Below are 18,264 nucleotides of genomic sequence, written 5' to 3'. Positions count from 1 at the left end.
CTCGCCTTTGAGTCAGAAGGTTGTGGGTTCAATTCCATTCCAAGGAGTTGAGCACTAAATCTAGACTAGCACTTTGCAGTACTTAGGGAGTGCTGCACTGGCAGAAGTAATATTTCAGATGAGACATTAAGCCGAGGTCCTCTTTGCCCCTCTTGGATGGGCGAATGACAGTATTTCAAGGAAGAGCAGGGACTGCATCTGCAATGACATGGCCAGTATTGATCCTGCAACTGATGTCGCTTAAAAAACTACCTGACAATTATTACATTGTTGTGTGTTAAATTGTCCAGTGTGTTTTCTCACATTACAACAATGGTTACATGTTAAAAAGTACTTTGACTGTAAAACCCCTTGGTTTGCCCTGAGGTCATAGAAACTATAGAAATGTCAATGGTCTTTTTTCTAATTTTGCTAATTACTTGGTGTCATCTTAAATCGAGAAATAAATTAATAGTTGCACTACAGTAATGGGTCCTTTTAAATTTACAAACAAAAAATTAAACTTAACATATTACCTTTACCAGAGGAGCCTCATGAATCATTTTTCCCTGTATCTACACACCATCCTTGCCCCAGCCAAGGAATCTGAATCTGAATTAGCTCTTTCCAGTTTTGTCTTCGGGGATTTGTTTATTCTTCATTGAGCTTGCAACCATAACCTAAAGAAACCTGCAGATTTCCTCCAGTGAAGTTTTTTACACTGTCACAGTTGGCAGAAAATTTCTTGGACCTGCTCTCTGTTGACGCTACTGCACCAGAGGTACAATGAAAATGAAAACTCAGTTTACACATGTAAATAGGGTTTCCACTGCATTTCCAGCAGGTAAATGCCTATGATATGGGTGTAGATCTGAGGAATTTCCTGGCTAATGAGTTCTAATAATAATGGTTGAACTTCATATCAAAGCACAAAAGTGTAAAGGAATAGAACTATGTTATGGCACAGTCGATGGTAAATGCTAAGCTGCTCAAATCCCAAAAGGAAACTTGAAACAGGTGCCACAACGGTTTTGCAATTTATATGAATTTCGAGATGCATGCCTTGAATTCCGTAGTAACAAGATTGCTAAGTCTTACAGGTTTCCTACAAAACTAAATTAAACCTCCATTAATAGAAGAAACAATTTTAAGTACATACATAGATCTACAAATTACTACTATGATAACTTCTAAACCCCCTAATTAATCTATGTTCCAGTTATACCTCCATTAAGGCAACAATGAGACACAGATTTTAAAAGATCCAGGCAAAGTAACATACAAAACCTGAACAGTCGAATTCAAAATGAGCTTTTCTCAGCTTCAGTTCCTTGTAGACAGCAGCTAGAGGCTTAGATGCTGGAGGCTTTTCACACATGTCAGACCTTAGGATGCCTTCCCTTGCACACGCCCTTCTCTTCTTTATACATATTCTCCCCTTTGAATGCAAATTCTCATTATTTCCCATTATGTCTTTGGACTTTTACCTCTCTAATAATAAAAATCCATCAAAGTACCAATTTTACCAGTAATCTTCGGGAAAAATAAACATATTATTTCTTAACTTCTCCTGGCTAGGTGAAACATTTCATCCCTTCTTTTGAATTCAATCTAGTCTGGGTTATTTAAAATGCAAATGTTCCCTTTATACCCATGTCCACCTACTTAACATTTCAAATCTAGCTTATCTTCTGTTACATCAAAGCCTTCAGACCAGCTGCCTTTAATTCAATTAAGCACCCCCCCCCCCCCCCCCCCCCCCCCACCACCACACGCACATACAGGCCCCACTATTACTATATTTTATAATAAATTTCAATAACATAAAAATTATTATATCCCCCTGTCAAACTAAAACATTTGCTATCGGTTATTTTCATTAGCTGCACTTCAAGTCATTTTCGTGCAGGTGGTCCTCATCCCTTTGTTCAGGGGTGATTTAATTATTTTGCAAGTTATGGATGTGATACTAATCGTTCTGTAGTTACCTGGAGTTGTTTGCTACATTCTCCTCTGAAAATATCATGCTAGCTAATTTTGAATTGGTTGGAACCTCCCATTTGCTCCCTCATTCAATATTTCAAATATTTGTCTTTAGCCTGAGCACCCTGTGGTGTATTGGGAACAATGCTATTCTATGCAAAGCAATGTTAGTGTATGTCTGTTTCACGCTGTTGTGGTTCTTTTTAACATTCCCAAATACTGTTTTATCAACCGTGGCTTTCTGTAAAATGAAGGAGACAAAGAATATTAATTAGAACATTCTGAAATGTGGCTAATCAAATTGTTGTGTGCGTTGATACAAAGTTTTCAAATTAATGTTGTGTATTCATAAATTGACTTCAACCTCTATCATTAATGGTGATAGCAATTTCAGTTATATGGTGCATTTCACATAAAGAATCATTTCAAAACATTTTATAAATTGGTGTTAGGAAACACACACAACAAGGAAGGTGACACTGACTTTGAATAGTGCTACGGGATCTTTTATGTCCACCCAAACAGTCAGGGTGGACTTTCATTTTCCATCTCATCCAAAAATGAGACAATGCAGCATTTGTTCAGTCCTGGATTGAAGCCTTAAGTTTCTTGAGTGGGGCTTAAATTATGACTTTCCACTTCAGAAGTGGAAGCTCTACCACTGAGCCAAGGATGATAGGATGTTAATAACAGAATTTGGTACAAGGTGATGTTTATGAAGGGTGGATGATGAGAAATCAGCAAGGAGAGTGTTATGAGGAGTTGAGCTTGGAGTTAACAAAATATAAATATTTTGGTGCCAGAGAGGCCAGAGTAGTAAAGGAGGTGGGGAATTAGAATAGTGGGAAATAAATAATCCTTGGTGATGGATAGGATGTGAGGTGATTGACACACCCCTCACTAGTCTACTGGAACTGAAACGGCCAATGTGATATTCTTAAAACGTTGGGCCGTAACTTCTGATCTCCAGGGCGGGTATCTGTGGGGTACCCCAAAGATGCGCTGGCAAACCCCTGGACATTCTTAGGTAAGGATTGCACAGTAATTGCCTGGGAAATGCAAACTTCCCAGAGGCAATTGCCCTGCACTGGGAACCATATGAATATAAATCACCAACTTCAGATGATTCCAACTGCCATACAGCAATAATTAGCCAGAAAATGTTAGAATTAAAACCAGTTCTAGCTTCTGGGTAACTATTGAATAAACCCACACCCTGGCACAGGAGTACCCCCCCCCACCCCCCCAACCATGGGACATCCTCCATGCTCTCCCTAACCTCCCCCCCCACCCCCCACCGCCTCCCAAGTCTGGCATGGCACGATCCACCCCTGATGTCTGAGCTCTTTGAGGCAGTAACAAGCACGGCAGATAAAGGGGAACCTGTGGATGTGCTGTACCTAAAAGTGACCCACTTATGCCTGCTGTTTCCTGTTAGCTAACCAATTCCCTATCCATGCTAATATGTTACCCCTGACATCATGAGTTCTTATTTTGACTAGTAGCCTCTGATGTGGCACCTTGTCAGATCCCTTCTAGAAATCTAAGTACAACATATCTCCTTTATCCACATTGCTTGTTACTTCCTCAAAGAGCTCCAACGAATTAGGCAAACATGATTTCCTTTCACAAAATCATGTTGGCTCTGCTATTTATTTATTTATTTGCTTACTGACTTATTTACTTTTATGTATAAATATAAATTTAAGTATTTATTTATGTCTCTATCTATTCTAAATTTAAGAAGCTCTCAGAACTCATTGGGCATTTTTAAGTTGTTAATTTGTACCGTATTGGAATTATATTACACCCAATAAGAATTGAACCTGTGTTGGACTCCCTCCTGGGCAAGGCCACACACCTCTTGGATTTAGTGTGCACCAGGTTCCAGCTTGAAACCTGACCCCTGAGTTGTAAAGAAAGAAATAGCTGCATTTCTTCTTTCACAGCAAAATAACCTTCCACAATGCCTCACAGCAAAGTTTTAAAGTATAGTCATTACTATAACATAGAAAACAGTAGCAGCAGGGCCCCGCAAACGGAAATGAGATTTGTGATCACGTGTTGGTTGAGGAACAAATAGTATATGGGATGCTCAGAGAGCTCCCCAGTTCTTATTCGGAGATCCTATGGGAACTTCTAACTCCACCTAAGAGCCACATGATATTGATTTAATGTTTCATCTGAAAGCTGGCACCTCTGACAGTGCAGCACTTCAGCAGTGTTACACTGACATATCAGTTTAGATTATGTACAGAAATGTCTGAAGTGCCTTGAAGCCTCAACCTTCTGACTTGGGCAAGGCTGACATCGTACTCTTACCTGTGGTTTTGCATTGGTAACTACGTCGTTTCAAATAATAATATTATTGAACTTTATTCCCAGTTTTTGATAGCTTTATGAAGAAGTAATGAACTTAGAGGAGTTTATGATTTTTTTCCCCTTACTTGTTTTGCTATTGACGTTGAGCTGTTTCCCCTTGTGCTACTAACATACTGGGACATAAAGAACATCGGTGATGGGTTCTGTTGCTGGTACATGATGCTTTGCAGAATGAAATGGGATCCAGCACGTGTGTTATGTGAGTGGAGTGGGGAAATAGGAGAATGACAAAAACTAAATAAGTGAAGCATGTTCAAAAGCAGTTGGGAATAAAGGGACTTCTTAGGCACATTATACCAAATATAACTATACCAAAGTAAGACACAGTGAACAATTTCCACATGGACGGAGGCACCAGTTGTTTATGCTTTACTTTGGTTTGGCTCTAATCCATCTTGTTCCTCCCTAGGCATCAATTAATTGTCTTGGATACAATAGAGAGACATTCTGTATTGACATTTGTGCACGGTCATTTTTTCCATCAGTACAGGCTATTAAATTACAATTTGAATGTTAAAGCTTCAATAAATTGTTTAAAATCAAAGCACAACATTTTAAAACAAACAATACCTCTTTCTGGCATGATAAGATGATATTATGTTTGGTGGATTCGAATAACTCTGTTAACACTAAGTAGCTTTTCCTTGGGTAGCAGCTGGATGAACCCAGAAGGTAAATCTCCTTAACTGTTCTTTGGTCAATGAAAATTAATGCTGATAAAAAGACAGCTGTCACCAAAAACAAATTGAAGGACAGCTCCTCCCCAATTATAATTGAAAATACATTAAATTGTTTGGTAGTACAGAACTTGAGTATTGCTGAAAAAAGAGATGTGTCAAAGCTTTTCACCTTGCACTCATCAGGACACTTCGCAAGAATATCAATATAAGAAGGAAACAGCAATTTATACACTTTTTTTCAGCAATACTGAAAATACTTTCCAGGGTTACTGTCTCATGTTGTCTCCTCATCATTCTTGTTTGTATTATCAGTACAACTGAACACACTACACTTCTTGTGGAAATTTTCCTTTGACATAAATTCCAACACGACGCACTGCTTCATACCTACTTGTCCATCCTAAAACATTCAGGAATCCCATGACCTTTTTTCTTTTTTGAAAAATGTGCACTCCTGATAGGCACAGAAAGTTGTTCTTTTTTGAAGACTACTTTGAGAACAATTTGTACAATAGACCATTCTATTATTAAATATGAAACCTGAGCTTAAATTGAAAAGTCCCATCGCTCTGAGCATGGGTTAACAGAAAACCTAATTGCTAAATATAGCCTTTTACATTTTTGTCCATTGCTGAGAAAGTTGCATGATTTAGATCCAGAATGATCACTCACATTGACAAAGAAGCTGAATGACATTAAATCTCTCACTTTTATATCAATCCTTGAAGTTTGACTTTGAAACTGATTACGCTGACAATCCAGTTTTGGTAATGCAGTGCAGCATTTCTTTTAATTTATGCAACTGAGTATGGCTGTCGTATTCTTCAAAGAGTATAAGAGTGGAATTACTTAGACTAGTTCAACAAATTTAACAAAGATTGTTTCATGTCTTCTTAATGAATAGGTTCAATACCGAGCTCTGATCTTGGGTAAGTGGAATTTTCAGTTCCTGAGTAACTTGCATTTTTTTAGTCTTGTATAATGTCAGGAATTGAAGGCAACAAAGAAATGGTGGTAGTGTTAGCTTATGACAAGGATGATACTCAACACTTAGCTATTCAGTGAAATCTGTGTATAGGGACAGTCCCAAAAATGGATGCTTATTGAAGGACCCAAATAACTTGCCTGGTAAAATATATAAGAGACACTCTGAAACCATGAAAACTTGCAAATTGAAAATGACGGACAGCCTTGAAATGTACTAAGCCCTCTTCCTACTTAAAACACTGGACGCTGCTTTTGCAAAGCTGTTGTATCTGACCCCGACTCAGTGAATGTTTCAATGGCAATTCCCCTTGCAGCTTGCTTCCTTTCTGTCCCCAAATTCTCTTGAGCTCTTCACTTTTGTGAGGTCAGTGTGAGGCAGCAGTGCATTTTGTGAAACTGATTTTATGGAATGGGGTGTTCTTTACTCAACAGAGAAATCATTCTGTTTCTGAGGTTGAATGCTTGCATGGCTCTATCTGCCACAATGGATGCTGGGTAAGGAGCTCTCCATTCAGCAAAAAGTATATTTGCATCAAGGAACCCACTGCTGCCTCAAACTGACCTGTACACAATGACCTCACCAACATCTGTAATCAAGGAAAGCAGGTGCAAACTGTTATGACAGGATGAGAGCAGTGTGCAGTTTCTCAAGTCCCACTACTCCACAGGTCACACCATAAGTGTAAATGTTTTACTCACTCACCAAAATGTCTAGTTGTTTATTTTCACTATTGTTGGAACCAAGCTAAAAGAGACTTTAACCAGGCTTCTTCCAATAAACTTAGAATGATTGATTTATTAATAAGCAAAATTTACTTTTAAAAAAGTTACCAAAACTGGTTAACGTGCAATTTGTAACTCAGAAGTGTAATTATATACCCATTTAAATCTCAACACACAAACACGTGCACACAAAGGACAAAACAAATAGGGTATCTGCAGAAATCGGCATTTAAGGGTAAAACATTTTTTGGCCAGTAGGCAAACTTGATGAAAAAGGATAAATTTCAAAGGGTTTTGATGCTGTTGATCTGGCGTTGCTATGTGTGAAGACAGATTGCAGGTCACAGCAGTTATCTGGAAGTTTTTTCCAAATGAGATTTGGTGTGGAGGAGAATAGAGCGGGATCAATGACTTTGGGATTTCTTTCTCGTCTTGGCTTCTTGGGTTTCCGAATACAGATGAGTTATACTGAGATGAGGATTTCGAGTTGGATACTGATAACTACACTGAATTTTAGATGAGGTAGGGAGAAAGCACGTTGGACAACTTTCTCCTTTTTGGTTTATCCCCAAATTGAGTCCAAAAAAACAAGTCCAAACAGAAACTCATCTCAGTCAGATGGTTTCCAGAAAATCACCAGGACAGCCTCTTAAAGCAGTAGTTTTTTTCCTCCAGCAATTAAAGTTCAAATAAACAAATAGTTCTTATCTCCCCTGGTGTCTTGCTGGTCATTTAGCTGAAGTCATGTGACTCTTGGAAAAGGCAGTTTGCTCACAATCCAAAGTGAATTTACAACCTTTTTTTAAAAAAACCCCAGGTGAATTCCCAATAAAGTATCCAAATAATTCCATGTCCTTCCAATTTGTTTTAAAAAAGCATACAGTTCTTGGAGATATGTATTCATAATAGAACAGTGAGAGGGGAACAGTCTTTCTTTCCATAGCATTTTGTCTGTACACACTTTCAGTGGCTGCTGGCAGCTCATCTCCCCTTATCCTACCACCTTTCCTTCAACTTCTGATGGTGGGTCCGTTTCCTTGAGCTTTGACTGTGGTGAGTGATGGTGGATGGCTGTCTCAGGGTTCTTTGGTACAGAGTGATGAACAGGTCTGAGAGTCCCAGCTGTTGGTCAGTCTTCCTGCAGACTGGCTGCTCAACAAGCAAGTTGCAGTTTCACTCCTATATATGATGTAACTGTTGTGTTTTCCTCCTTAATTGTTCTCAATACATTCTAAAGCATGCTTTTGGAAGCTTTAATATACTGGCACAACCTGTCATCACACTTCCCCTTTTTTTTTGATCCTGTGATTGCCCAAATGCTGGTAAGTAGAGCTGAGAAGTGTAGTTCATTACGGAAGTTGTCCTCTGATGCAAGTGAGAGCAAATAAGACAGGAATTTAGACTATAAAACTGAGTAGATCTGAACACTGGTATGCTTGGGAGAGATTCTTAGCATTGTTGCAGCTGTTTAGTGCTGATCGTCATCATGTCAGCTGGCTCTCAAGATTGTTGGGAAATTTTTACCTTACATCCAATAACCATTTGAAAATCAGATACGTAAAAAAAAGAAGCAAACGGATATTTGATGTCAGCCCCTAAGATGCCCACTAGCTTACAAATTTAATTGTACTTGATTGGCTATACTCAGTAACAATTGGCAGCTGCATGGGGCTGATGTAATGGCATAACGAGTTGTGAGCACTACTGTCGGGCTTGCTTTAGGCCTGCAATGGTGACTAGTTTAATGTATGAATCCTATAGTGTTGGAACATTGTGCATGACCTAACAATGCTATCTGATAATTGTGACTGGAATCAGGTAAAATAATAGCTGGAAGCAAGATACAAGATAGTACAGTAACATAATAAAATGGTTCACTGGCCATATTGGAGTGAAGCATAAGCTAATGATCAACATTGTCATCTGAATCAATAAATGGCAGTCTTAGGCTCTCGCTGTAGAACTGTGCATTATACTGTGCGGATGACTCTAAAAGTTAGATGATTTGCACATTACAGTTATGTACAAAGTTCCAATGAGTTATAAAATCATACACCACAAAAGGAGGCCATTTAATTCATCATGTCTGTGTCAGCAGTGCTCTAATGTTCAGAAGATGGAACTAATTTCCTTTGTGATATTTTTGCAGTATTACTAGCAAATAATTGTAACTTTATTATTTGAAGTGTTTGGTACTAACAATGGGATAATTCAGAGAAAGAAGTTTATGAGGTGCATCATACCTGCGCTGGCTCTTTGAAAGACTGATTGAATTGACCTCACTTCCTTGCTTTTTCCTCACAGCCATGTAAATTCTCCTTCTTCAAATATTTATCTAATTCACTTTTGAATGTTACTTGTTTTCAGCAGCCTTTCAAGCAGAGCATTTCATGATTTGCTGCAGAAAACAAAAATCTACGGTTGTTCCCTCTGGTTACTGACCATCAGCCACTGGAAACAGTATTCCCATATTTACCCTATCAAAACATTGCATAATTTTGAACATTTCTGTTAAATTTCCCCTAACTTTCTCTGCTTTAGAGAGGACAACACCAGCTTCTCTAGTCTCGCCACATAACTGAACTCCACAACTTTGGTGAATTCTCCTAAATCTCCTCCTGCGCCCTCTCTGAGGCCTTGTATTATGATTGGGATGGGAGGAATGTGCAGTTTAACGAGCCCCACTATTCCACAGGTTGCACCGTTAGTCTAAAAGTTTGATTCACTCAGCAAAATGGTGTTTACTCAGAATAAAAGAGATTTTAACCAGGTTTGTTTCAATAAACAAACTTATTAGTTTATTATAAAACCAGCCTTGTCAAATAGAAAGACAAAGTTTATTAACAGAGTATGAAATATGAAAGTATACCATTAATCTTTCATAGGTACCTTAAGTGTCTCTGTCTCTCTCACACATACATACACACACACACACACACACGCCAAAAATAATAATAAAATATAGGTAGAGGAATTCTGCTAAAGGTTAAAAGTCAGTCCTTCATGTGAAAAGGAAAGATGGCGAAGCACCTGAAATAGCATCTGGGTTTTGCAGCTGGTCTCTCAGCGCTGACCTGTGAAGCAGTCGATGACTTTTGTACTGCTTTTCAGGCGGACTTGAGGAACACCTGCAGGTATTCAATTCCAGCATATAGAACAACTTAGAAGCAGCTTATATTCACTTCTGACTGTGGCTCTGGATTCCTTCGTGAGCAGTTAGTCCTTCTCAAAGCAAAACCAACTTTTAACTACAGTCCCAGGCATGTTCTTTTTTCAGAGCTATAAGCTACAATGCGACTCCACGAGGGTCAAGGGGTTTCCAGTTTTGCCATTGCTCTCCCAAGCAAAGCAATCGGAGTTCATGCATTAACCCTTTAAGGAACAGATTCTTCCAGAATGCTCTTGGTCCTTGAAGTTGAGCCATTTTCTGTGATTTAAGTATTCATCACACTGGATGTACTGCCTGAAGAGTGGTGCCCAGAATTGGTACTGTATTCCAGCTGAGGTCAGTATTGGAGGGAACAAAGCCGCTCTTCAATTAGTGCAGTGGGATCTTTTACACTTACCTGCGACCTCTGTTTAATGTCTGATTGGAAAACTGGCACTTTTTGACAGTGCAGCACTCCCTCAATATTGTGCAGTAGTGTCAGCCTAGATTATGTGCTCAAAGCTCTGGACTGAGGCAAGAGTGAGACTTTGTGCTATTGCTTTTGTGATCTCCTTTCATGACTTTAATTGCTCAACCATTGATGGTCATGTCTTCAGCTGTCGAGGCCTTAAGATCCTTAAACTGCACTGCCTCTGTACCACTCTTTCCTCCTTTAAGGTACACCTTAAAATTTACCTCTTTGACAAAGCTTTTGGCCATCTCTGCCCTAATATCTCTTTATGCAACTTGATGTCAAAGTTTTCCTTTATAACACTCTTGTAAAGTGCCCTTGAACCTTTCATATTACATTAAAGGCACTAAATGGATATGTTGTTACAGATTATCTCTAAGTATCCTATGACATAAAATGTATCATGGGGCATGATGTGAATGCAATAAGAATTGGAGAAAGTTAGTTCTGGAGAATTGTTACCATCTGTAACAATCTTGTTCATGTTTAGTAGGGGTGGAGATAATGGTCTTATTGCTTGGCATGATAGAAGGTGTATTAAGCAGTCATGTACTTAACTTATGCAATGCAAAGTTTTCTATGCAGTCTAACTTTGCTTAATTATAATTCATAGTTTTGACATGCACCAATGATAAATTGGACCATTTTTACTGCATGTATTGCACTTTATAAAACAAACTTTAATATGATGCTACTATAAAACTTATTTCAACATCCATTGGCCCAACATCTCTTTTGTGGTTATCGTGCTGATTAACAGGTCAAATATTAATTGCCCATTTTCATTAAGGGTTGTGTTAGGGGCTTCTTTGGAAAAAAAATGTGGTGGATGTTAGATTTCTCAAACCGATTTTATGAAAGAAACCTATTGCAGTACTGAACTGCCTTACTCTCTTTTTTGATTTTGAAATGTACCAGATTTCAGTCAGTATTTGAAATTAGATGTCTTGTTAGCTATAATTAGAGTCTCCAGTACCGGAAACGTGAGTGAGAAAAATGAAGACGTTTTAGTTCAACAAATAGAAAATATAGCACGTAATTTTGTAATATTGAGTAGAAAAGTCTCAAAATTAAATAAGATACCTTTTGAGGTCAGAGCAGCAAATGAGACCAAGAATTTAGATTAAGTGAGAATGTACTGAAGATGTGCCTCACAAAATTGGTAGTGGTTGTTTCGACTTGAGAAATGTGAACTAACCGCATTTGATAAAAGACTAGACTTTGGTTGCCCTATTGAAGGGATTGGGAGAGAATAAGATTTCGTGTTTCATCAATTGTACTTTGTGAGGAATGAAAGTGTGGACTAAGAATGTACCACTGGCTATGTTTCTTTTATTCCTGCTCTAGCAGTACTGCCATTTTCAGTAACTGAGAGTCGTGCCTGACCATTTAATGTTTTCCTTCCCTTGCTTTGTTCGTGGTCACATACAGCACTGAGAAGCTGGCCAGCATAAGAACAAGGAGAAGTACTAGTATGCAATGGGATAAAAACCAAAAAGGATAGCGGACTGTTACAACCCACTTTAACTCATGCAGAGTGCTATGTGATATCTGTTCAAAATGTGAACAAATGATTTGTAAAAGTGTGCAGCCCTTTGGTTATGCTACCCATGTATTATATGAACTAGCTAGATATTCTGTGGAACATTCATGTTTGAGGTTTATTGTGCTTTGTTGTTAGCACCAGTGGTAGATTATGTAGGGAGAAAAACTCGCAATGTTTTGGTATAAAGCACAGATAGAAATTACTTAATTTTAAAAACAGCCATAAAATCTTGAAGGGAGCAGATTGCTTTTGCTTTGTTGAAGCACACTGCAGCTCTCGTGGCAGACTTAATTTTCTGTTCTCCTATAATTTACATTTTTCACATTTTCCAGTAATACTTCAAAACTGCAATGCAACTATCAAACCATGAAGCTACAATCACTTAATAAGTCAATGAATCCTGCAGAGATCTGGGATAGTTGGTATGTTTACTGTGCATTGTGATGCAGCCCTATTATCTTAAAACTCGACACTTCTGAAGCTTTGCCCTTGTGATATAAAGGAGGAATAATGTAAGGAAAATGGTGGCAACTGATCATATTCCAGTTCTTAATTGTGCAACTTAATCACTTTCTTTTTGAAGATTTTCATTTTGCATGTTGTTCATCTGGGATTTGGAGAGCATTTTGAGATTAGGATGTAGAACAGCAAAATCTATGCTACCAGAAGGTTTGGATGAACAAAAGTAAAAAGACGATTTAAAAAAAAAAGAGATTTTGGGATTCTTTTGTTCTGTAATTATTTTCCACCTTCCTTTGCATCTACTGATTAATCCAAATGTGAATTGTATAAACCAGCTAGTATTCTAAGAAGCAAAGCACAATAATAAATGTAATCTGTTAGTATAGTTAGGTGACAATATATGCATTGTTACTGATGGATACTGGACAATAGAATTTTCCCCCTTCCAGGAAAGATTGGGTAATCAGAGTGCATGTTTGAACAGACCAGACTACATTTGTGCTAATACCTGAGGACTTTCCAAAAAGAATCATGATCAGTATATATATTGGTGGCGTAAAAGAAATGGACACCATTTGGAATAAAATGAGCTTCCTATCTTTAATCACTTATTTGTATGAAGCTCTCACCCTTTGCAGCTGTTTGTTCAATTAGCACTGTGTATTGAATGTGTATGGATACAATATCAGCCTGCTTGGCCTAAATAGCCAAGTGGTTATGGTACTGGGTTTGTAACCCCCAGATCAAGAGTTCAAATCTCACAATGGCAAACTATGAAACAATGTAACTTCATCTGAAACAGATGGAAACAGGTTTACTCAAAAAGAGTATCAAGAGTTCAAATCTCACAATGGCAAACTATGAAACAATGCAACTTCATCTGAAACAGATGGAAACGGGTTTGTGCTCGAAAGAGTTACAATATCAGCCTAATGTGTTTTTTTACCTGCCTAAGGGTAGCACAATTACTTCATGTCCTTTGATTTGTGTATGTAACACTTAGAAATTCTGCCATTATTCAATATTGCATTTCTGTAATATATTATAAATTGTTTGAGGAGTGTTTTATGCATGTACTGGAAAGAGAACTCTAAAGCAACCAGCAAAAAAGGGTTATAGACAAGATTAGCTATTCCTGAAATGACTACCACTTAAGTTTATAGGGAGGTTTTCAATAAAAAAAATTCTGAGCTTAAATAGGTTTAAGTTGCATTATGTAATACTGCATAAATGTATTTGCAAAAATACTTTCTTTCCCCCTCTCTTTCTCTTTCTGTACCTGATGTAACAATTCAACCTCCACCACCCTCCCCTCTCTTATTCCTCTTTTTTTTTCCCAATCCTTAAATCATATTTCAATCGGCAGGACCAATAACCAGAAGTCCCAGATGTCCCATTTCCCTCGCTGTACTGTTGCTATCTCTCACTTCCAGCAAGGTACAACCCAATAAAATTCAAACTGAAGTGTGCAAGAAAAAATCTGTCTAATGGTACATGCTATGATGTCCCTCTCTTGCAGGATCTGTTGATACCATAAAATGCTAACAAAAAATGGCACAGTTTTTAAGAAAATTGACTTTGCTTCTTTTTAAAGCTAAGATAGGACATCCAGAGAACATCTGTGCAAATTTTACTCCTTAGTCTGCAAAATGGGATGGGGTAGCCTGACTATACAATAGGAACTGTGATAGCCATTTTTGATTAGAAGTGCAATTTGTACTATTTTACTGAAAATAATTGTTTAATCTTTCCACTCCAGCAGTGGGGTGGAACAAATGAGATCAGATCAGCTGCCGGCACCTAGAACTATTTTCCAAAAGGTTTTGTACAATGGTAGCTGTGCACTTTTATATTTTGTATCTGTGATACTTATTTCCTGAAGAAAGGTCTTATTATCTGCATATTTTCCCACCTGATATTTTAGCTTGTAGTGTTGTCCTGACTGCAACAACAACTTGCATTAATCTAATGTCTTTTGTGTAGGGAATGCCCAAAAGTGCTATATGTATGGCTCAGTGAAAGAATTGTTTTAACATATCAAGCTCATTCCCAAACTGACAGATAAAAAGAGAAATCTAAAAATACACTACAACAACCTGCACACCTTTAACATAGTAAAACATCCCAAGGCACTTTACAGGAGCAGTGTTAAAACAAAATTTGACACAGTGTCACTGAGGAAATATTAGGACAAATGCCTAAAAGCTTGGTCAAAAAGGCAGGTTTTAAAGAGGGTCTTAAAAGAAGGAAAGAGATGTAGAAAGATGAAGAGGTTTAGGAAGGAAGTTCCAGAGCTTGGGGTCAGGCAGCTGAAGGTGTGGGTAGCAATGGTAAAGCCATAAGATGAGCAAGAGACCAAATTTCCCAGAAGGTAAAAAAAGTTTGGACCAGTACTCTTATTTCCTAGTTTTTCTTGGTGTTCTATTTTAAGGTATACAAGACCAGTTCAGACCAGTATTCTTATTTCCCAGTTTTTACTGTTTTTCCCTTCTGGGTTGGAGTAGCATTCAAATCTTGGAAGGTTGTAGGGCTACAGGAGTAATTAAATATACAGAGGGGTGAGGCCATGGAGGGATTTGAAAACAAGGATGAGAGTTTTAATATTGAGGCTTTTCCAGACCAGGAGCCTAAGTAGGTCACCGAGCACAGGGGTGCTGGGTGAACCGGACTTGATGCAAGTTAGAATGCAGTTGGATGATCTCAAGTTAATGAAGAGTGTAAGATGGGAATCTGGCCAGCAGAATGCTGGAATAGTCGAGTCTAGAAGTAATAGCTGCATGGGATGAGTATTTCAAAAGCAGGTGAGCTAAAGCTGGGATGGAACCTGGTGATCTAACAGATTTGAAAATAGGCAATCTTGGTGATGGCACTGACATCTGGTCAGGATCTCATCTCAGTGTCAAATATGACACCAAGGTTGAGAACAGCCTGGTTCAGCCTCAGACAATTGCTATGGAGAAAGATCAAGTTTGTGATGGCTTTGGAATTCCCAATATTTAGTTGGAGGAAATTTCTGCTCATCAGGCAATCTGATAATTTAAAGACTGTAGGGTTGAGGGGGGGGTGGTGACGCAGAGCTGGTGTTGTCAGCATATACGTGGAACCTGACGCGTTTTCAGATGTGGCCGAGGGACAGCGTAAAGATGAGAAGTAGGAGAGGAGAAAGACTACACCTGGAGTATATCAGGAATCAATGTAGTGGGAAGAGAAACCATTGTAGTTGATTCTCTGGCTACAACTGGATAAATAAGAATGAAAGAAAACCAGTACAGCCCCACCCAGCTGGGCAACGGGGATCAACCATATTCAAGGTTACATACAGGTTCAGAGGGGATAGTTTACCACAGAGTCACATAGCATGTCATTTGTGACTATGATGGATGTTTCAGCACAGTTAGGGGGGAATCTTGATTGAGTCACTCAAACTGAACAGCATGCAGAGAAACTCTGTGGAAGGCCAAATGCCTGGTTCAGTAGTTGGAATATTGAACTACCTTCTCCCCAGAGGCCTATGTAGACCATTTTGAACTCTGATATAATTGCTTTGTTGTGCTGTGGTTTGAAAGGCAGCTGTGTTGTGACTTGTATGTGCTGTGGTGTTAGTTTTTTTTTTAGATCAATAATGTATTTATTGTTGTTTTATTAGTGAAGTTGATTGACCAATAATAAAATGTCCTTTATACAGGCTCTTTGCTCTTGCAGTGCAAGCATTAATGCAGAGGGAGAGATGTGCTTTCAGTTGAACTTCGAAGGACTGCAGTCCTACAATGAAAATTTGGCAATCAACAAAAAATTGATCAGCACCTCTTTCATATTTAGAATCTTTGAGGTTTTATTGTCAATTTTTTTCTCAGATACCTAACCAATAAACTGTAAACCAGAAGTACATATCCTTGATTTGGTTACTGCTGTATACAGTTATGTGCTGTTTTGAATTTAAAAATCGAATTGCATGTTCTTATGCTGTGTGAATAAAACTAATTTTATTATTTTATGGCATCAAGAAATGGGCCAGATCTGCAAGAGAGGGGCATTAGTCACACTTTCCTGCACTCTTTAGCTTGAAGTCTTTTGCGTTGTATCTTGCTGGAAGTGCAAGGTGGCAATGTTGTGATGAGGGCAATGGGACATCTGGGACCTTTGTGATCAGTGGGACCAACAATGTATCTCCTTAACCAATGAAATTTAAGGTTTGAGAAAGAAACAGGGACAACAGAAAAGAATCTGTTAATTAAAGTCAAAGCAGGTATAAAAGATATAGAAAGGGAAGGAATGATTAGATTGAGAGGGAGAACAAAAGAGAAAGCAAAATAAAATTAACTTTAAAACTTAACATTTTTAAAATCTCTAACAACATTCTGGAATTGAGATTGATTAGTTTACATTTTCCCCTCTCTTGGTGAGAGAGTGACAATGATCACATTGTTAAAAAAGTACTTACTTTGTTAAGTTCCGGTCCTAACTTTCTGCAATGGGTTTAATGGGCAATTGACATGAAAATCCAAAATGTCCTTGAAAATAACAGGGAGGCTAAGGGTGAGAGAGCATTGTAAATTGACCAAAAGCTCTTGAAATTTATAACTCAATACATATCTCTTAATCACCCAAATTTGCTGGCTGATTTTCACATTAATAATGATGTGTATGTTTAACACGTCATTTTTTTCCCCAGCAAAATCTGCATCTTTGCTTTTTGCAATGACAGCATTCTGCAAGGAGTCTGAAAGCAAGCTGTGGGGGTAGCATTTGAAACTTGTTTGATCTATCAGGCAGGTTAGGCTACTTAACAGCAATAACTGTAGAAGAGAAAAGAAGCAAATTGCACACAACTGCCATTCATGCCGATGAACTAAAATGTACAGTCAGCTACAAATTTTCAAGTGTGAAATTTGCTTCACCACATTCAATCTGTATTACAAGTGCAGTGCTAGTGATAACCTGCATTGGTTTTCCATTGTGTTTCGTAGCATGTGTTTATTTTGCAGTCCTGAGGTATTGCTTGTTGGTCCATATTGATTTAATTAAAAATGCAGATGGTTTGCGAATTTGTGTGGACTTTTTTAGCTTATTTTTCAAATCACCTTTGATGTTTTATGACCCTGGTGGTCAGGAATCATTAAATATTCATTTACTTTTGTTACATGAATAATTAAGGCCACAGAGACCCCAGAAGTCCCTTTCACTTTCATTGGTGACAATTTTAAAAAGTCATGCTAAAAATGGCCTGCCACTTTTTCCATTATTGTAACTGCAGGAGAAGCATTCATTTGGGAATTCTACATCTTCACTGTTGAAGTGTTGATGACTTCATACTGCTGCAATGCATATTGTTAATTTGGAGAGAGACTCTCATTTCTCAGTCAAAAATGCATGGTTGTTAAATCATATCTGATGTTGTAATTGGTATTTGAGATTGTTTTGATATCAGACATTCACAATGGCTCGTCCAGCAGATCTTAGAAGATCAAATATTGAGCATCCAAAATAAGGAATCAAAAGAATAGGAACTTGCATTTATTGACAATTTTTAATATAGAAATGCATCATAAAATTCATCTTTAGCATAAGATAGAAAAACTCTCATATCTGTAGAGTTTGCTTTAACTGTACATGGTTCAACAGGTGATATACGTCCTAATTTTAAATCTGAAGTACATTAATGTTATGTTAATAAACTGGCATATCGGGGAAAACCAGCTGCTGGTTAGCAATCTGTACTTGCTGCAAATTTGGGAAAGTAAATAACTCAGCCTTAATTGTTATCCATTCATAACCTTGTCATTGCGGTTGGACATCTGTGCAATGATAACAATTCTTCCTGGTGGCTACAAGTGCCGGTTGTTGCATTTAATTGTAGCATCTTAACTGCTGCAAGTTCCCCTGTAGTAATCAGGGATGGTGA

General features: G+C 38.0%; 1 protein-coding gene across 1 annotated transcript in view; it reads left to right on the top strand.

The window, feature by feature from the left end:
* pak5 (p21 protein (Cdc42/Rac)-activated kinase 5) overlaps window positions 1-18,264 on the top strand; it is a 201,812-nt gene that overhangs the window by 9,457 nt on the left and 174,091 nt on the right. The window lies entirely within an intron of this gene.

Source organism: Carcharodon carcharias, chromosome 2 (genome assembly GCF_017639515.1).
Source record: "Carcharodon carcharias isolate sCarCar2 chromosome 2, sCarCar2.pri, whole genome shotgun sequence".
In the NCBI taxonomy this organism is placed as follows: Eukaryota; Metazoa; Chordata; class Chondrichthyes; order Lamniformes; family Lamnidae; genus Carcharodon; species Carcharodon carcharias.
This window is presented reverse-complemented; position numbering and strand designations above follow the sequence as displayed.